Source organism: Carassius carassius, chromosome 12 (assembly GCF_963082965.1).
Source record: "Carassius carassius chromosome 12, fCarCar2.1, whole genome shotgun sequence".
Taxonomy (NCBI): Eukaryota; Metazoa; Chordata; class Actinopteri; order Cypriniformes; family Cyprinidae; genus Carassius; species Carassius carassius.
The window spans coordinates 6,349,107-6,370,752 of record NC_081766.1 but is presented as its reverse complement, the minus strand read 5'-3'; the positions used below and the strand labels follow the sequence as shown (position 1 = coordinate 6,370,752).

Below are 21,646 nucleotides of genomic sequence, written 5' to 3'. Positions count from 1 at the left end.
ATTTCAATCAAAACACGTTTAAGTGGCAAGACCACTTTACTTTGAACTTTAAACTCAAACATTCTCTGGCTTGCACATAGATCCATGATAACTGAATGAAATACTGCAGATAACTTGCTTAAAATGTTTAACCTCTGAACAAAACAGATTCCCTGTATCTGACTAATCAGACTCATCTTCAGAGTCACAATTCTGGCACACCTAAATTGCCTGGACTGAAGTGCAAGCATCATGGGCCCATTTGTTGAATTTTACACATTTTACCCAAGACTCTTTTGGGCGACTGTTTGAAAATGGCTCCACACAGTTGAGGCAGAAGCACTCTTCATTATCTGACTCTATCTGATGATGACTCTTCTATTAATTTTTCTTCTTTTAACTACCTTGTTTGCTGATAGCAGAAGCATAACTGGGCATGCTAGGTAGAGCAGAGTTGGTGCCGGTGCCTACCAGGCCAGGGTTCTGAATGGGTTGATCTGTGATGTAGAATGGTGCAAAACCAGTTTCCACAATGTTTTTTGAGCATGTTCTATGTGGTTTTTTTTTTTTTGTACTGGGGCAGGTTGTTATATGTGACAACTTGCCCCAAACTGACCTGTGTGCTAAAGTTGGCTAAATCTAGTTAAAAAAGGTTAGCTCAACATAGCATGTCAGCTAAAGTATCAAAAGACACGTTATTGTCTTTTCTATTTTGTGCAAAATAAAAAAAATGAACATTCATACCTAACAAAGTTGTATTGCATAAAATTTAAAGTTCAATTTGTTTTTTTACTCTTAAAGCCAAAAAATAAGAAAATGGTGCTAAACTCAGATTAGAGAGCTCTTGACCACATTTGAACAGGAAATTGATGATAGAAGAAGAAGTCACACAAAGTGGCTATTTGATTTTTGAGATAGAACTTCAAGTTTTGGAGTTATGAACAGTGTGACAACTTATCCATGTGACAACTTACCCCGCTCTCCCCACTAACAGATTTATCACCTGGAAAGTCCCTACATTCCTTTCTGTAGAGTAAAATTTCCACAAATTCAGAAATCTTTGTAACCTCACAACCCTCTCATCATTCAGCAGAGATCAGATTTTTGTCTGCCATCAGTCACATGGCATCATGCTCTTGTGTAAAAAAAGGATCACCATGTGTTTGGAAGAGAAATGTTTTCACTAACAAAATGTCACTCAAAAAATGCTTTAATTTAACTCAAAACAAGAGGCTTCTAATGATATAAATGCTTACAATATTATTAATAAATGATTCTACAATTTACAAATAAAAGAAGAAAAAACATTTGAACTGCAAGGCTTAGACATTTTGAGTTATTCAGAATCATTTAAACTTACTAAAATATATATTGCATGTAATTGGAAATGAGTTCTGCAAATTGATTGTTACGAAATGCCTCCACCTTCAGGCCAGCTGAAGCACTACAGGTCTTTAGATCCATTTATCAGTCTTACGTATTATGCATCATATAGTGGGAAGACATGTGGAAACGTTGAATATAAAGAGATGGAAAGTACTGCAATACATTTTTTTTCTCCAAATTTCCAAATCATTCATTGCTCCCTCTTAAGGCCAGCCTCAAAATATTAGTAGAGAATAGTCTCAGGTTTTATGTTATTTTATTATTTATTGGTGAACGGGCACGGTCAGAATCTTTTTAATGCATTTTCAATGTCTAAGTATCAGCTGATCTGCTCAATATATTACAATGTTTGTTCAGGAATTATTACTAAGTATTATCCAAAGTTTTAACCTTTTTTGAGACATTTATTCAGTGTTAATGTACAATGTGTGTTATCCAATTTAAAGTAAATCAAACACATCTTTGGTGAAATTAAACTGCTGAGGAACTTGTATGTTGTAAACCCGTCTGCTCTCATAATCGCAGAAGTTGCAGATGCTAAAAGCTGCACATTTGCAGCCACCGGCCTTACTCATGCAGTTCATGCTTCTTGGAGATTTTCGGACAGTGGTGAAAAAGTCTTTGCAAAGCACATATAAATTTATTGCAAGGTTTTAAACGTGGCCTCGGCATTGTAAACTAAAGCAACTGAGGTAGTTTCTCTTACCCTACATTAGTCAGCGACACAAATGAAACTTTCACACGGATCAGCATCTCATTTTTAGAGTCAGGCCCTTTAATCATAGTTTTTTTTCCTTTTCGTTGCAACAAACTTGGGCTGCAATAAAAGCTGCCCAAAAACACAGTTCAGCTCCATGGAAAAAAAGTTTAATAAAAACCAACAGACACAGATATACCATATTGATGCTAACTAAAACATTAAACAATTAATTACAGTCACAGACCTCATCTGTCTAAAACCAAATTACATAGAGGTATTTAAAAAAAGCTTGAAATACAGAAAAAGTGCACACAGTGTCTGACACGAGTGTATCGTGTGCGACCGATGGGTGTTGTCACTTTGGGCATCTCACTCTCAGCCATGACAGCATCTGAAAAAGAATTGAAATGAAGCATGTTAAATAAGCATAAGTGCTTTACTGCACTTTTAACTTGAAATAAATGACTAAATGATAATCATGTTAAAGTGACTGACCCTCTTCCTCTTCTTCATTACTGGTGAAGGTGATGGTAGGTTTGGGATGAGAGCAAGATTTCCTTGCGGTTATGAGGTCGATGTCATCTAAGTTTGGTTTGCCACATCCTGAAGGATATGGAGATGAATGCATTATGAATTGTGTGAATATACAATGAGATTCAATTATAAAATCGAATTATTTTGTGAGGTCGGATTTGCTCGATCTCTTCACCTTGTGTGGTTTTGTGCATGCTCTTGTGTGGCTGAGCCGTTTGTAGGTTTTGACTTCGTGTGTCTCCCATCTGCCTTTCTCTCTCCTCACGCTCCACATTCTCCAGCCCAGTCTTCAACCTGCACCTAAACAAAAACAGCTACTTTCAACAGTCTGTCATTAAATCATGACCAATGCTCTGTGTGCATACGTATGTATAGTACGCCATTTAGCTGCCACATATTCGCAACTGTAGTACCTTGAACTGTGATTTGGCTCTTTGACAAAGTTTGGCTCCAACGGATAGGAGAGGCTGATTGACTCCAGGCTCGGTGACTTTACCATGGTCCCAGCACTCTTGCAGCTTTTTGAATCCTCGCTCGCATAGAGACAACAGGGACAGAGACACGGCCAAAACTGCCCACTGACACGCAGTCCTGCAAACAGGAAACAGAACAAGATCACATAAGAGAGAGACCTGGTCCTTCATACCGATCATCTGTCATAATGGGGTCCAATCTCACAAATGTTGTTCTAGCAACGTTTTCCTGTGCACCATGAAAACTATTACATTTGATTTTGGGTAACTATATTAGCCCAAGTTATCGTTCATGTTTGAAGTAGGCAAAATAATGGAAAAATCTTCTAAAACCAGGTTAAACTTTTCTGATTTGGTGATGAATGGAAAGGTGTTTTTAGAACACTGTTTCCATTTGGAGACTGTAGGTCAAAATAAAGCAAATAGCATATTGTGTGCGTCTGATACGCACTTTGCTGTTCTGATTCATTGGCAGAGCTTCTCCACTAAACTCTCGGTCTCTCTTTAGTGATGTAGGAGAAGAGTTATCTGAAAGAGAAAGTTAAATAGAAGTGATTTATGGTTTGTCATGCAGAAAAAGTTAAACTGCAATAGCAGCATAAATCATCTCTCACTTCATAATGGTGTTGAAGTCCTCCTCCTTCATTCCACATTCAGGATCAGATAATCCGCTGATGATGTCTGGCAGCAGGTTGTAAATTGCGTTGTCCTGAGAAGAAGAAAAAAATTGGGCAGAGTGTTACATTTAGGTCATCTCATCTTGGGAGGTGAATGGAATTTTTCTTTTTTTTTTTTTTTTTTTTAAATCATTTTAATGTGGTTATGTCCATACACTGCTAAGACACATTTATATGCAAACACCAGGTAAAAGTAAATTTTGCATCTGATGTCCACTTTATTGGACACATGCGGCTACTTTGCATTTGCAATGTAAAAACTAACATTTCCAAAACAACGAAGGACCATCTACTCACATGGAGAAAAAGAGTATGTGTTGGGGGAAAGTTTTTGGTACAGCATTTATTAGAAACCAAAACTTGTGATCAGATTACCCAAGACAAGCTAGTAAGAGATGTGTAAATGCCAAAAAGAGCTAAAAGAACATACCAACGGCGATGGCTTGGGACAGACAGCTAAAGTAGCCTATAATACTTTAGTGTAAATACATACCCTCACATATGATGATAAATGTGTCTTGAGCCAGCAAATAATCTTCTGCAACCTTCTCTCCCATAGCAGAGTATGTCCAAATTACTGAGAACCACCTCCTTCTCAGCACTAAACACACACACACACACACACACAAAATGAAGTTACAGATCTAAATAATGCACACCATGCCTTAACATGATAAAGACAAGAATGCCCTCAGATTACAAAAAAAGAACTAGCTCATAGCTCATTGGACATTACAGAGAACTGAGCTTCGACCTGTATCCACACACACACACACACACACACACACACACACACACACACACACACACACACACTTTGATTATCCTTCCAAAATCTCTCCTGCATTTCTCTGAGGAAGAGCTTGATAGGAAGAACTTGCTTTATGTAGGCGGGCCCTTACAGCAAAGCAGCAAATCTCCCCTGCCCAGCCAAGATTACCAGCCAATAGGAGCACAGAAGAGCTCAGACTCTTACCCAACGAGCTCGCATTCGCCTTGGTCTCATCATTGGGCAAAGTGTTTATTATGCTGTGACATTAAATCAGTTCAATAGAATCATTCTAGACCTGAAGCACACGTGCTCGGACATGTGAGTGGGCATCATGGATGTGCTCCTGCAGCATGTTCAGGAAATTATCTCGGCTCGCATGAGCAGAATCATCCAGCTCATCACCAGACAAAACTCAGACAAGAACTTTACACACAGCCACCTGCAGACTCGGACTCTGTCCAAACACAAACAGCATGTTAACAGAGGGCGCACACACACACACTCAAAGAAGAGTTAAGCTCTGAAACTCACAGCTTCATTTTAAACGATTGCCCTCAGATTACCAAAGAGAGTGCTCAATGCCCAAATAATTACTGCAGAGAACTGAGATTCAACCTGTGATTGTACACATGCGCGCACACACACACACACACACACACACACACACACGCTGTAAGCCCCACCCTTTTTCATCCCCATTTCTTTAAAGGATAGAAAACTCAGAGGAAGGGGCTTATTGAATGTAGGCAGGCCCTTACAGCAAGACAGCAAATTTTCACTGCCCAGCCAAGATTACCAGCCAACAGGAAAGCAGGAGAGCTCAGACTCCAATTTAATGGGCTCATATTCGCCTTGGTCTCATCACTGGGCAAGAATCCAATGAAAGAAGTGATTAAAGACAACATGTGACTGTACCTCTCCATCCAGGTGTGTAAGGAGAACACTGATGTTTGGGATCGTGGTTTCAGGTTCCAGAGTACGGAGTTCAGACAAAAAGCTTCACACCTGAACTTTCTCTGGCTAGTTCCTCACTTGATTTTTTCACCTAAAATTAAATAATATTTTATGAGTGCTGCTACACTGGAAATGCCCATTCATTAATATAGACCAATATACATTTATATTTTTATTTACTACCATCGATAAATCAGATATTATTCAGGTATTTTGCCTTAGTAGGGCAGAGCTCTGGTGGACATTCCTGCAGTCAGCATGCCAATTGCACACTCCCTCAAAACTTGCGACATCTGTGGCATTGTGCTATGTGATAAAACTGCACATTTGGACTTTTATTGTGGCCAGCCTTAGGCACACCTGTGCAATTATAAATCTGTCTAATCAACATCTTAATATGCCACACTTGTGAGGTGGATGGATTATCTTGGCAAAGTAGAAGTGCTCACTAACACAGATTTAGACAGATTTGTAACCAATATTTAAGAGAAATAGGCCTTTCATGTACATAGGACATGGTGGACTTGCTCTTCTTGTGGCTTATGGTGGGGTTTTCCAGGAGTTTTAGCAACAGCATGTCACACAGCTACATAAAAAAAGACAAAACATAAGTCAAGTAGAAACTGACACAATCAAAATGATATATTAAGACACACAGAGCAAAAGAGATTAAACAGAGAAAGGGTGACCTTTTAAGAGGAAATACAGTCTTTTACCTGACAAACTCCTCTTCCACTAGAGACAGACTCCACAGTGTGCGAATGTCCATCTGCAGCAGTTGAGTCAAACACTGAAGAACTTTCTCTCTCTCACTGTCCTATTGCAGGATACCTTTTTTTGTGACCCTGAGACAAAAACAAAGAGATGTTTAATATGGTGTATACACAAAATTAACAAGCCTAGAAACAATAGATGTTGCCCTCAGATTACCAAAGAAAGCATTCACAGCTGGTGGGCCCATTAGGTGATGTGACTCTTTGCTGACTGACACATTTACACACACATTCTTGGGACATACCCAAACACACACACACACTGTAAACTGCCAAATCATCCACAAATGTCCATTTCTAAAGGATAATTATATTATGCTTAACAGCCAGCATCAATATGGGTGGGCCCTTACAGCAGCACAGCCAATCTCCACTGCTCTGCCAAGATTACCCACCAGTCAGAAAGCAAGAGAACACAAGATCCCAGCCAATCAGCTCGTATTTGCCTTGTTCTCATCACGGGGCATAGTATAAACCAGTGATTCTCAATTCCAGTCATGGCAATCTGAATGGAACCTACAACCCGAATTCCGGAAAAGTTGGGACGTTTTTAAAATTTTAATAAAATGAAAACTAAAAGACTTTCAAATCACATGAGCCAATATTTTATTCACAATAGAACATAGATAACATAGCAAATGTTTAAACTGAGAAAGTTTACAATTTTATGCACAAAATGAGCTCATTTCAATTTTGATTTCTGCTACAGGTCTCAAAATAGTTGGGACGGGGCATGTTTACCATGGTGTAGCATCTCCTTTTCTTTTCAAAACAGTTTGAAGACGTCTGGGCATTGAGGCTATGAGTTGCTGGAGGAATTTGGTCCCATTCTTGCCTTATATAGATTTCCAGCTGCTGAAGAGTTCGTGGTCGTCTTTGACGTATTTTTCGTTTAATGATGCGCCAAATGTTCTCTATAGGTGAAAGATCTGGACTGCAGGCAGGCCAGGTTAGCACCCGGACTCTTCTACGACGAAGCCATGCTGTTGTTATAGCTGCAGTATGTGGTTTTGCATTGTCCTGCTGAAATAAACAAGGCCTTCCCTGAAATAGACGTTGTTTGGAGGGAAGCATATGTTGCTCTAAAACCTTTATATACCTTTCAGCATTCACAGAGCCTTCCAAAACATGCAAGCTACCCATACCGTATGCACTTATGCACCCCCATACCATCAGAGATGCTGGCTTTTGAACTGAACGCTGATAACATGCTGGAAGGTCTCCCTCCTCTTTAGCCCGGAGGACACGGCGTCCGTGATTTCCAACAAGAATGTCAAATTTGGACTCGTCTGACCATAAAACACTATTCCACTTTGAAATAGTCCATTTTAAATGAGCCTTGGCCCACAGGACACGACGGCGCTTCTGGACCATGTTCACATATGGCTTCCTTTTTGCATGATAGAGCTTTAGTTGGCATCTGCTGATGGCACGGCGGATTGTAAATGGTAAATGGACTGCATTTATATAGCGCTTTCAACAGACCACATTGCCATCCAAAGCGCTTTACAAGTTGCCTCACATTCACCCATTCACTCACTCATTCACACACCGAATTGTGTTTACCAACAGTGGTTTCTGAAAGTATTCCTGGGCCCATTTAGTAATGTCATTGACACAATCATGCCGATGAGTGATGCAATGTCGTCTGAGAGCCCGAAGACCACGGGCATCCAATAAAGGTCTCCGGCCTTGTCCCTTACGCACAGAGATTTCTCCAGTTTCTCTGAATCTTTTGATGATGTTATGCACTGTAGATGATGAGATTTGCAAAGCCTTTGCAATTTGACGTTGAGGAACATTGTTTTTAAAGTTTTCCACAATTTTTTTACGCAGTCTTTCACAGATTGGAGAGCATCTGCCCACCTTTACTTCTGAGAGACTCTGCTTCTCTAAGACAAAGCTTTTATAGCTAATCATGTTACAGACCTGATATCAATTAACTTAATTAATCACTAGATGTTCTCCCAGCTGAATCTTTTCAAAACTGCTTGCTTTTTTAGCCATTTGTTACCCCCGTGCCAACTTTTTTGAGACCTGTAGCAGGCATTAAATTTTAAATGAGCTAATTAAATGGATAAAAGTGTAAAATTTCTCAGTTTAAACATTTGCTACGTTATCTATGTTCTATTGTGAATAAAATATTGGCTCATGTGATTTGAAATTCCTTTAGTTTTCATTTTATTAAAATTTAAAAAACGTCCCAACTTTTCCGAAATTCGGGTTGTATATGCTCCCTTCAAACTGGAATCAAGGCAGAAAGTCCAATTTGCAGGGCACTTACAGTAAAATAGAACAAATGTCTGAAGTGATAAGAGATACATAGAAAATGTGCAGAGTGGGGGGTCGTGAGGACTGGAATTGAGAACCACTGGTATAAACAATTCATGAATAATAAAAACTCAATAACATTCAGCAGTACCTTGCTGGGTGCCATGACAATAGTCTCCCTGTATAAGTCACTGTGAGTTTGCAAAGAAGAAAACACTCATCTTCACAGCACTGAGCTGCTGTTTGCGGTTCGCAGCTGATAAAAAGCCTGTCAGGAGCAGGGTCGACAGGGAAACCTGCCACATCCACTGTGTGACAATGTCTAAATGCATAAAGAAAATTAGGCCTCGAAAAAGTCATGGTAACACATGAGGTTAAGGTTTAATACAGATAAAAATATATTTAGAATGTTCAGAATATTAAGAATAAGTCTCATAATATTGTATATAGTTCCAATTTTGTATACATACTCTACACTTACTTCAAAACACTGTATGCTGTGTCAAAATGTTCTAGGATGCACAGGGGCCACTGACTTCTCAGTGCTGCTTTAAAACCTTCATAGCAGACAAAGAAAAGGGTAATGGCACCGGTACAGATAATAGTATTGAATTATATACAGTTGATGTGAGAGAGAGAAGCTGTTTAGCAGACAGCACATACTGAAAAAACATAGAAACAATTATTTGTTTACATTAGACTTAAGCAAAACAGGCTTGTTTTGTTTGACAGGGCAAGCTAGCTTGCTACGCTAACGACAGTACAAACAGACATATCTAAATTTCTTCTACACAATTCATAAGGTTGAAATAAATAATACAACACATTCAAACACTCACCGTACAAAAACTACGACTTTATTCCCGACAAATCCTAACCTGAACTAATCCACATGAAGCAGACTGGACTGAACGATTTGAGTCGCAGCTTTGACTTTCACACCGCGCGCGCCAAAGGAAGTACGCCATGACTCCGCCCACTCGCGAACGCCCGATTTATATTACTGTAACATATACTTTTACAGCAAAATGATTATGTGCTGTTTAGTCCATAACATAGCTTTGTTTAATGTATAATTTAAGTGTCATATGTGTTATTTTGATTGTTTTATTTTATTTTACTATTTTACTCAATTAAACATTTACTTTATTTTTGTGTCGCCCAGCCATTTTAAAATAGTTTTCGATCGTTGTATCAACGTTTAGCAAAGCTTCTTATGATTTCACGAGTTTACAAGACTATCGTTGCAACATTAGGATAACAATGGAGGGAAATTAAACAGTTGCGAATGGTGCAGATGAATTATTCAGCAAATAAGGAAGTGTTCATGAAGCTTTAAAAGGCCGATGGTAGACAGGAAACTCAATTATGATGTAGATTCGATTAAAACGGCGCAATTGATTCTGATTGGAAGCCATCCTGAAACGATTTAACCTTATTTGAACCCGTCCCGTTGACCTGGGCAAAATGCAAATAACCGTGATCATATTAACAACAATGGTATGACAAGTGTCCACCTTTTCATAATTATATAAACAATATGTAGTGTATTCCAGATTTATGCCAGTGCGGTTAATTTCCCAATGTCAAGCTCTTGCGTTGTAATAAACTTTTATTTTGACATCACATCGTTAAATTGCCACTCGTTGTGTCATGATTAACACGTCCACGAGGTTAATACATAATAAATAAAATTAAAAATAAATAAATACACACATGGAGCTGTCTTGATGACAGATCTGTTTTAAAATACACACTAGTAGTTTATTTTATTTTTTTATTTGGTGTTTTAGACGCACATGTTTAAGGTAAAACTGATAAAAACATTGACTTGGTAAGAGTCCGGGTACCGATTTTTTTTCCATAATTTTTGTGTGACCTGGTCTAAACCTTATTTAACCAAATCCATGTTTAATGTAATCAGTCAACATTATGCAAAGTATTCAGAGTTCTGATCCAGACACAGCTGGGCTTGTCATTGTGTTATAAAAACCATCACGACAACAGATATGACAGCAACGCGTGTTTTAATAACAAACTTTTAATACGACGTATGACTTTCATTTCTATTTTATAGCAGGATGGAATGTTGCAGGTATACGGATGTTCGTTACTGGAATGAGCGGTATCGGACAGAGTAGAGCTTCGAGTGGTTCAGAGACTTCACTAAATTTGAACATAAATGCTCAAACAGCACATGGGAACGGAAGAAAACATTTTGACGATAGGTAAGTTAGACCCATAGAAAACAAAATCAGCATTATGAGTCACCGTATATCGTTGTATTGTGTATATTACACAATGGTCAGCAGGGGTTGCTACTGCATTGTTTTTTGAGAATCTGCCTTAAAAAAAAGTTTACCCAAAAATAAAAATTTTCTTAAAATGTAGGCCTACTCATCTTCAGGCCATCCAACATATAGATGATTGTTTTTTCATTGGAACAAATTTGTGGAAATGTAGCATTACATCACTTTGTCAGCAAATTACAATGACATTAAGCCCTATTAGTCTTCTGGTAAATCTATTTAGTCTACATGGAGCAGGTCACTCTCTCATGGGCCAGGCACATGCTGCATCATGCAATTGACCAGACTACTGCCAATATTAATAATATAAAAATCTGTTGTTTTTTTTTAACAATGCTTTCAGTCATTTACAGCTGTCTAATCACAGTGAAGTGTAATCCAAAACTACCGGTACTGTTCAGATGATAAAAAAAAAACCTTAATAGATGAGCAAATTATGATAAAATTTAAGCGTGTATCCTGAACAGTAATTTATTTAAGTTATTCATTGCTATCTCTTCAAATAGCTAGGTGGTGGTTGTTTAATGGTTACATTTAGGTTGGTAACATTTTTAGTTAAAGATTTGTATTATAATTCTGCTGATATTGGTTATTTAGCAGATTATAATTTTTTTTACTCCAGACAGTAGGAGACGAGATGTATCCTGGGATTACGTGGCTTGCTCAGGGGCATATTGGTTATGTGGGAACTCCTTCCAGGTTTGAACCTATGACCATCCTTGCTTTTTAAAAGCATGTAACCCCAATTTTCTCCAAAGCAACCTACAAAATATAATGAATACTTCTCATGAAGAAGCTTAAAAATGATTTCCTATCATCTGGTTGGCCTAGACATAGAACCTTGGTTTCTTGGTGCAGTATCAACATTCATACATACAGCTTTGTTATTTGAAAGATAATGTCTGGTTGACAAACAATGAGGTGAATTATTTGTGTTGAGCATTCTGCAGTGGTGTAGGCTAATGCACATTTTTTTTAGATATACAGTAGCTGCAGTGTTATAGTCAGATTTGAGGGGACAGTATTGGTCAGTTCACTCACAGCAGGATTTATGTATTCAGCTGGTGCTGTATTAGAGATGAGTGTGGACATCTGACATGCACTCTGAGCACTAGATCTGCTCTTCAATGCAATGACACAAGCTCTTGTCCCCCAATGACTGGTTCCGCTATATCTCAATCCAATTACCAATCAATCAAGCACTATTCACACACTTAAAGTAGTGTAATAAAAAACATTGGTTAGGGTATAGTTTGGGTCAATATTGAGTTCTATTTCATGCATCTTGGATCAATGAAACGTGTTCCTAGCATAGTGTGTGATTAGCCCTGGAATTGTATTGCTGTGATTGTGATTCAGTCTAATGTGGGCAGATTCCGGATTGTTGGATTTTGCAAAACACGTTATTTAACGAAAAACACATTTTATTTCATCAGACTTTATTTCTTCTTTTCTGCTTCTCGCTTTCATTCTCTCCCCCCACACAGACACCCTTTCTGCATCCATTTTAGGTTTCCTCCACAGTCCACCCTCACAAACACAACAGCTACACTCTCTGTGACCTTTCTCAACTGGGGAACAGGGCGAGGAGTTCTTACACACACCCTTCTCTGGTGTGCTTCACTTGTGACCTCTCACAGAAGTAACAAACGTATTTTCTTTATGTAATGTTCCATTCATGATCATTTTAGAGCTAAATTGCTGCTGAATTGAATATTGTAGTTGTTTGTTCATCATATGGTCATAAAATATTTGTTCTCCATTGAACTCTTTGTTTTTATTCCACTAAATTGCTGCTGAACTGCTTGGGATTGGGTTATAATTTACATGGATTCTTTGGTTATGAAATGTCTCTCTCCATCAAACTTTTTCCCTGTCTTTGTCTTTTATTTTTCCATGCTCAAGGATACTGCCATAAAAACATAAGTGTCCTCCCTTACCGATAATGCAGTGGCTCAAGGCAGATTCCTGAACAGGCTGTTAAGGCTGCATGTGTCTCAAGTTTCTGTGGTTGCGTAACAGTTTCTTGCGTGAGGAGAAGTGGAATCCCTGCAGTTAACGTTAGCAGATACAGTCACAGTGAAAGGCAGGTCAGATCCCATCTTGCTCTCGACCTGTATGCATATGTGAAACTTGGACCGTAAATGGAAGCAAAAACGTGAAAATGGGTAATTTGCTAAAAATGGTAATAGTTTTGATGGCACAGCCACCACTACATTTGCATATCACTGTCTGTTCAGCAATTTGGCTCGCCCTGATGAATGATGTGTAAACTGTGCTAGCATGTGGAACTTATTTGAGCATAACAGTTCCTTTACATATAGTGCTTTTAATTTACATTATAGTGGCATAAACTGTTTAGTTTTATGGTTCGTGCAGGAGTGAAAATGGTCTTCAAAAAAATAATGTCTGTTTATGGTGGAAGAAACCTTAATTAATGACCTGATTAAACTGTATGTAATGATGGACACTTGTGTATGTTAAAATGAACAATGCTATTCTGTTCTCAGTTCAGTAACGTGACATGCACTGCAGTTGAAAGGTCAGTTTGAAGTCAGTAAAAATTTTAAATGCTTTTGGAAGAATTTTCTTATGCTTATCGAGTTTGCATTAGTATACAATCAGAAAACAGTAATATTATAAAATATCATTGCAATTCAAAATAATGTTTTACATATATTTAAAAATGTAATTAATTGCTGTGAGGGCAAAGTTTAATTTTCAGCAGCCATTACTCTGGTCTCCAGTGTCTCATGATCTTCCAGAAATCATTCTAATATGCTGATTTGGTGCACACAAATCATTTCTTCTTATTATAAATGTTGAAACTGCTTTATATATTTTTTTTTGTGGAAACCATCATGCTTTCCTTTGTACAGGATCTGCTGATGTATAGAAAGTTCAAAAGATCAGTATTTATTTGTAACTAAAAAAAAAAAATCTTACTGACCCAAATTTTTGAACAGTTGTGTATCTGCAAGTGAAACATGATATTCAATATGAAAAAATGAAGGCTTATCAAATAATTACTGTGAGAAGTAGTCTTCACAGATAAAGTTTACCATAGTTAGCCATTAATTTATACCTATAGCATGCAGAAAATAATGACTCACCCCTCTGTTTATACAGGAATACAATATATTCAGTTTACTCAGTCATGTTGTTGTGAAACCATATACATTTTTTCCAATGCTGAACTCAAAAGATATTTAGGAAAAACATTTTTATAATAAAATAAAAGTAAATAGTTGGTAAATGGTTTCAATGCTGAACCCTATTGCAGGGAACAAGCTAATGAAGAAAAAGAGAAGCTTTCAAGTGTTCGTTGTTGTGCGTCAGAACAATCACAAATCATCTTCAGTGAAGTCCTGAAGAGTTTGAGGCAATTGAGTTTAGAATGAACCGTCTTGAATAGAGAAATCATGAGTCACTATCGGTCAGAATAAGTGTGAGTCAGCGCTCGCTTCACACTGCGAGCATAGTCCCTTTTTCTCTCGCTCTCAGCATTCTTTACCCCCCAGAGACATGTAACATGCTCTGAACCTGGACTGCACTGTTTGAGAGCGAGCCCTGCGGTCCAGATCAGCTGTAGCCGTGTTAACGTGAATGAATAAATATATCAGCGAGGGGATGAATGAAAGAATGGATCTGATAAATGAATGGTGGGGGAAGGAAAGGCTGCGGTGTAATGCGGTATCTCCTTGGCACCGCCCGACATGTTTTGATCTTCCTTCCTCTCCCTCTGCTTTCTGATTGGCTGAGAGGAGTCAACACTGCTGGAGGGTTCTGCAGTCATCTGGGGGTTACCCCTCCATCACTATGGGGTGAGAATTGTTGCTTTATTCCAAATAAATAGATTATGATCCACAAATAAATGTAACAAGATTCACAAAAATATATCAAATTCACAAATAAATGTACAGAGTTTCACAAAAAAATATAAAACTCACAAATAAATAAAATGAGATTTGCAAATAAAAATATATATATTTACAAATGTGTTTAATGTCACAAACACAACTCTACCTGGTATTTATTTGTGAACCGCTGTCTGTGCATTTGTAAATCACTGCACGCATTTGTGGATCGGTTCCTGTGCATTTGTGGATTTGAAACACTTCTAGCGTCGACGTGCAGATAAATCCACAAATAAGTGGACTCCACCCACCGTTTACTCAAGCCAATCAAATAACGGCCACATTGAGCTGACCAATCGTAGCACGTTATCGCTTCAACCAATCACGTTTTGGCTTACAGCCAGGGGAACTGCGGGAATAGACACCGAACTTGAGACCAACAACAGACAGTCAGGGCATTTCTCAATACCAAGTTCGCAGAGTCTGGACTTCCGTCCTTCCGAGTTTGGACATGCCAAGTTGGACTCAGAAGAACGAACTCTCGAGGACGGGAGGACGCGAGTCCAGTCATTCTACAAATGGAACGGCAGCGTACTTGATAGCTTCACTCAGCATGCATGTTTTACTTGAATTAACTTCTTTTTTATTTTCAATATATTAAATATATTAGTATTAAAAAACTAATATTTACCTACTCTGATTATTTTCACTTTATATTTATAATGAAATTGAATATAATATTAAACGACTGTCTCTTTTTTATTTTAAAAACTATTAAACATTAATATGTGGTTCAGGTAACATTAATACTGTGATTATATTTACGTCGTTCAAAATAAATAAAATATGTGGAAACAACTGCCTCTTTTCATTAAGAACAATCTAGCAATAAACCCACTCAGCTACAATTTAAATAATACGGTTGAAAAGTGTAAATCAATTGTAAATAAGTGTAAATCAAAATGGAACAGCTTAGGATTGCCATTGCAATTGCTATTTATCAAGATGCTGAAGAGGAGGCTGCCGAACGGAGGAGACAAATCCTTCAAAGAAAAGCCAGGATGCAGCGGAGGATGGCGAAGAGACGTGCCATATTAGCATGTCTCTCTAGCATTGTACGTTTTTCTAATTATTCTTTCTTCATAAACTGCCCATATACTTATGTGGACTTAGTTAGGTATATCCAAATGAAAAGTCATAATAAAAATTTATTATAATGTATCATATAGGCACCCTATCAACAGACTACAAAGTACTATCTCACAAAAAGTTATGTAAACTATTGCAGGGATGTAATGAGACAACATTAGATTTTTCAGTATACCAAATAAACTGACAAGTACAATAGGTTTGACAGTTGATAACATTTAAATTAACTAGCTTACACTTCACACACCTTTTATTTGTCTTTGTGGTGCTCAAATAAGTTTATAGTTTATCATCTTTATATAGCTAGGTGCACATCATATTACTGCATTAACACAAACAGGACAATTTAATATCTATAATAATCATATAGGCTACAACTTTTAGACTCTGGGATGAATGTTGTGCTAGAGCTTATCAATAAATGAATGAAACCGAAATAGAGTATAAAGAAATACTTCACGAAAAGAGCAAATGTTAGAGGGAGATTTAATTATGGCAGATTTTAGTAAATTTTAGACAAAATCCTTAAAACAACTGAGTATATAGCTTATATTAAATCCAAAAATATAATAAATACAATGCAACGACAGTACATATAGTAACAACTTTTTAAAAGCAATACATATAACAAATACATAATACAACAAAAGTAAAAACATTCTTAATATATTATCTATATATTTTAACAGGAACAAAGTCCCACTCGCAGGTATTCACAGATCAATGACCAGGTACCAATCCTGGTCAAGTTTTTTTCTGGAGAGGATTTAAAGCCAGCTTTCAGGCTCTCCAGGAACAGCATCAACATGCTGGTACAGATGCTGCCCCGTCAAAAAGCCCATGGATGGAGCCGTGAAATTGAAGTACTTGTTACGGTTTATTGGCTTGCCTGTTGAGCATCCTACAGGGTCACATCAGATGACTTCAGCATGCCACTTTCAACAGTTTGTAGGACTGTTCACAATGTTGTGGAGGAGATGATGACCATCCTCCACAAAATTATTCATTTTCCAAAAGCAGAGGAAATGGATGAGGTGGGGGGCCTTGCTGGCCATGAGGCATTCCGCTGTGCTGCTGGTGCCACATCAGGATTGTTCCTCCTGCAATGCCACAAAAAAGATGCTACATAAATAGAAAGATCTTCCCTTCCATCATTCTACAGGGCACCTGTGATGCTAAAGGCATATTTATAGATGTGTATATTGGCAATCCAGGCTCTGTACAGGATGCCCTTGTGCTGCGCAGATCACCAATGTACCAGCAGGCTTTGTATTCACCAGCTGGATACTATCTTTTGGGAGATGGGGGATACCCTTGCTTGCAGCATCCTATTGCAATCATGACCCCATACCGCCAGCCTGTCGCAAGTAAGAACACTTTTTTTATGTCAGACAGACAGACACACACACACACACGATAAACCAAATTTTTACTGTTATGAATTTGCAATACACTACACATTTTCTACACGATTTTTGATTAACAGGCCAAGTTGAAGCCCGATACAACAGGCATTATGCACAAGCACGGAACATCATCGAGCGCACTTTTGGGATGTTAAAAACTCACTGGCGTGCAATTTTCTTGCGGGCCCTAGAGATCAGGCCACTGTTCGCCCCAAAGGTGATTGGTGCCTGTTGTATCCTCCACAACATCTGTGTGATGGGAGGTGATCTCTTGGAGGAGGAGGAGGAAAGCCAAGGACAAGAAGACCGCGAGGATGGTGAGAATGCAGCAGTGGGTGAGAGGGACCTATCAGGGAACCATCTCCGAGGACGTCTGGCTGCTCAGCTTTCTTCTCCCGTGGAACTGCCTGGGTGTCTAACTGAACAGTACTACATCTAGACAGTAAACCTTTCCAGATGTTGTCATGTTCATTAAAAGAGCAACATAAACAGTTGAAATAGCTATGACATTGATTAGAAAGATAGGTATGAATAAATGTGCAAGTAGATGGGTATAGATACATTTATACGTTTTCTTAATGTTGGTATGTTCTTCTTGAGATTTAACTGCATGATTGTAAATAATTGTATACCACTATAGACATTGGATATTACATTATTTTATATTATTTGTGTTTTTGTTGTAAATATAAAGAATACACTGTTGCTATAACAATGATTTGCCAGGGTTGAAATTGAAACATTCATTTTTATTTTTTTTATTCAAATAATCTATATAAAATCATTTATCATTAAATACAACATTAATTTAGAATTTATTAAGTTTTTCAAAAAGAGACATATGTCTCTGCTCTGGCTGTTGCTGCCCTCTCTCTCTCCTCTTCTCTCGCCAATGCTTCTCTCTCCCTCTCCTCTTCCCTCTCTGCCTGTTCTTTTAGAAACTAAAGAAGAGCCTGGCTGTCCCGTCGCCTCTTTCTTGACTGCTGGCTACTCCTGGCTTCCACAGAAGGGGCTGAACCTGGTGTGCTGACTGAGCCACCTGTAGTGGCAGTGGGTTTGATGCAACAACTACGGGCATAGTAACTGAGTGCTGCCCCTGGAGTGCAGCATCCATTGCAGTGTACCACTGCCAGGTTGCAGCAGTCACACTACCGGCCTCTACCCCTTTTCCTGTGGGTGGGTCCCTAAGCTCCTGAAATAAAGCAAAATGCTGTCATGTTCTCACCTCACGTTGTTCCACACTTTTAGACATTTTTTATTTTTGCTCTACACAGAGGAAGATATTCTTAAGAATTTTTGTAACCTAACAGTTTGAGGCACCAAAAAATTACACATGTCAGTGGTGCCCCAGAACTCTTAGGTTACAAATATTCTTCCTTTGTGTAAAGCAAAAAAAAAAAAAAGAATAAATAAATAGTGTATACAGGTGTGAAACAACTTAAAATTGTAGGTGAATGGCAGAATGTTCATTTTGGGGTGAACTATTCTTTTTACAGTCTCAGAGTAAACAATGTAAACGGAGTAAACTACATTTTACAAAATAAAATGTAAGGGCCAATGCATCTATGTTAGGTTTCAAATATGACCGGAAAGTCTTTACACACATCTTGGTAAGCCTCTTTCAGTAACAGAAAGTAGAGAAACAGGCAGATTACCTTGTATTTATCTTTTAGGTTATTCAATTTTTTCTTTGCCTGTTTGGCAGTTATGGCCAAACCAGAAGTGGAACAAAATGCCTATAGGCAAAACAAAACCATAAAGATTTACATGATTCCACTTCAATAACGTATTCATTTTTATGGATGAAGACTGTCCAAATCTAGCTCCAAACCTTCAGACATGCAGGGAATTATACAAGCACTCAAAATGAATACTCACTCCCATCAACTTTTGGAGGAATTGCGCCTCCCGGTGAAAAGCCTTTCGTTGGCCGCCCGCCACTCTATCAAGGCCCGAGTTTCCTCAGCAGTCCCTTGATAAAAAATAATGCTTAATTTAAGTTGATGAAAAATAATACAATTATAAAAGAATTTGTAAAAAAATTTTAAATAAAGACAAGCAAACTATTTGGTTAAAATGACAAGAGCACTCTAAAATAAGGTTTGCATTTGATATAAGTATCGTTAGGCAAACGTTAGTTAGGAAACTTTTCCCTCAGGCAAAACAATTGCCCATTAGATATACCCAAAGCAAAATATATCAAATGTTTATCCACTACAGAATCAACACAGGCAGCCCCATATTTTACAAAATGTTACAGGGCCTAGCTACTTTTTAGGAGGACTTGCCGAGGGTTAGGCTACTTTTCAACTCGTAACGAAATAGTCTGAGCAAATTTTCAAAATTCGACGGTAGCTTTGAAGTTTAAACAACATTCTGGCATCAAAACTCTTAGAACTACGTTACATTTTGTGATAAAACAACAATAGTATTTCGAAATGTATAACTTACAGTTGTGAGTTTTCTCCTCCGCCATTGATGCTAACCTGGTTCGAGCTGAATTCTGGGTTATGGCCCGTATCAAGTCCGCACAAGTCACCTCTCCATGCATCCTCGGTAAAAGGAGCGGAGCAAGAACACATCCGGGGATTTGAACTGGACTTGGCTAGATGTGAACTTTGAAAAGGGAAACAGTACTTGGGCAGCGACTGATGACATTTCACAAGTCCACAAGTAACGTTACAGACAAGTACGCACAACATGGCCGATCAGGCAAGACGCCCCCCCTCCCTGGATTTAAGCCAAAACGTGATTGGTTGAAGCGATAACGTGCTACGATTGGTCAGCTCAATGTGGCCGTTATTTGATTGGCTTGAGTAAACGGTGGGTGGAGTCCACTTATTTGTGGATTTATCTGCACGTCGACGCTAGAAGTGTTTCAAATCCACAAATGCACAGGAACCGATCCACAAATGCGTGCAGTGATTTACAAATGCACAGACAGCGGTTCACAAATAAATACCAGGTAGAGTTGTGTTTGTGACATTAAACACATTTGTAAATATATATATTTTTATTTGCAAATCTCATTTTATTTATTTGTGAGTTTTATATTTTTTTGTGAAACTCTGTACATTTATTTGTGAATTTGATATATTTTTGTGAATCTTGTTACATTTATTTGTGGATCATAATCTATTTATTTGGAATAAAGCAACAACTCTCACCCCATACATCACAACCTCTGCCGTTTATGAATGGAAGTTGGAAAAATTTAACAAAGAATTGGGTTGCATGTGAGCGAAGCTTGCCCAGTGTTGTGCTCTAGTGGGAAAATCTGTCATGCTTTGGTTATTTGAATGTAATTTGTTGGCATAAATTCATAAGAATATAGGGCATTTTACTATATTTGTGTGTGATGTCTTGGAAAAAATGCAATTTTGGTAGTTAAATGAGTGTGCTACTGTATCGTGTCAATGTGGCCTTTTTTGTGTTGGACCTTGTTTTTTTTTTTTTATATACATATGCTTTGCATGTGTACAATTTAAGCATTAGAATATAGTGATTCAATTTTTTGTAAAAATATATTTTTGCCAGTTTTTGCCATGAGTGTGCATTTGTGTAGAAAGTTTTGTGTGTTGAACCATTGTTTTTGTGGTAAATACATTATAAACATGAGAATGTAATTTGTTTTGTTGTTTTTCATTGTGATTTTAGAATTTAGTCTTCAATGATGCTTTAGAAATTCTAATATGCTGGTATGTTGCTCAGAATAATTTTTTTGTTATCAATTTTGAAAACAGTTGTTCTGCTTAGTGTATATATATATACACACACACACACACACATTATTACAAGCATAAAATATAGTTGTAAATGTGTTTGATTTTGTAAAAATATGCATTTTGTGTACATATGTAAGTGTGTGCTGTGTTTTTTGTGGGTTGGATCCTGTTTTGGGTAGATTATATTCATGTTGTTTATTTATTTTTATTTTTTTTGTATGTACACTGTATTATGCATAAGTGTGATCTTGTAAAGTGCACATATGCCTTATGTATGTGACATTGTAGGAAACCTGGCTTTTTGTGTTGGTCCTCTTACAGTGTTATTTATTTGCTTGCAGATCAAGGAGAATTCCTCTCATTCTCTCTCACTGTCTCTCTTTCTTTCTCTCTCTGACTCATGTCTGGAATATTAACTGGGTTACCCGGGCAACGGGGCTTGGATGATAAATGGGCTTTCCTCCGATAAATGGGGCAGCGAATGCACATGAAAGAAAACTGTTTGTGTATGTGATTTATGAAAGGGTTTGAGTTATATACCCTGTACCTGATAACCACACACACCCGTTTTCAATTCCCACATGCATCTGATTTGACTCCCATATATTTTCTCTCTTGAGTTAATTTATATTAACTCACACATATACACTTTATGTGTTGTTGATCTGATGAAAGCTTGAA

At 37.8% G+C, this 21,646-nt stretch overlaps 1 long non-coding RNA gene, 3 other non-coding genes and 2 pseudogenes across 4 annotated transcripts; 1 reads left to right on the top strand and 5 right to left on the bottom strand.

Moving 5' to 3' along the window:
• Nucleotides 1-2,067: 2,067 nt before the first annotated feature.
• On the bottom strand, nucleotides 2,068-3,793 carry LOC132155381 (condensin complex subunit 1-like; annotated as a pseudogene).
• Nucleotides 3,794-4,250: 457 nt separating this feature from the next.
• On the bottom strand, nucleotides 4,251-5,560 carry LOC132154661 (uncharacterized). The gene is made up of 3 exons (XR_009437177.1): nucleotides 5,437-5,560; nucleotides 4,817-4,975; nucleotides 4,251-4,350 (listed from the first exon to the last, which is right to left on the bottom strand). It is a non-coding gene; the product is annotated as an uncharacterized LOC132154661 (long non-coding RNA).
• On the bottom strand, nucleotides 4,436-4,763 carry LOC132155459 (small nucleolar RNA U85). Its single transcript, XR_009437252.1, has one exon. It is a non-coding gene; the product is annotated as a small nucleolar RNA U85 (small nucleolar RNA).
• On the bottom strand, nucleotides 5,071-5,391 carry LOC132155457 (small nucleolar RNA U85). The gene has a single exon (XR_009437250.1). It is a non-coding gene; the product is annotated as a small nucleolar RNA U85 (small nucleolar RNA).
• An 831-nt stretch (nucleotides 5,561-6,391) lies between the features above and the next one.
• LOC132155458 (small nucleolar RNA U85) lies at nucleotides 6,392-6,713 on the bottom strand. The gene has a single exon (XR_009437251.1). It is a non-coding gene; the product is annotated as a small nucleolar RNA U85 (small nucleolar RNA).
• A 3,887-nt stretch (nucleotides 6,714-10,600) lies between these two features.
• LOC132155380 (EEF1A lysine methyltransferase 4-like) overlaps nucleotides 10,601-21,646 on the top strand; it is a 58,445-nt pseudogene continuing 47,399 nt past the window's right edge.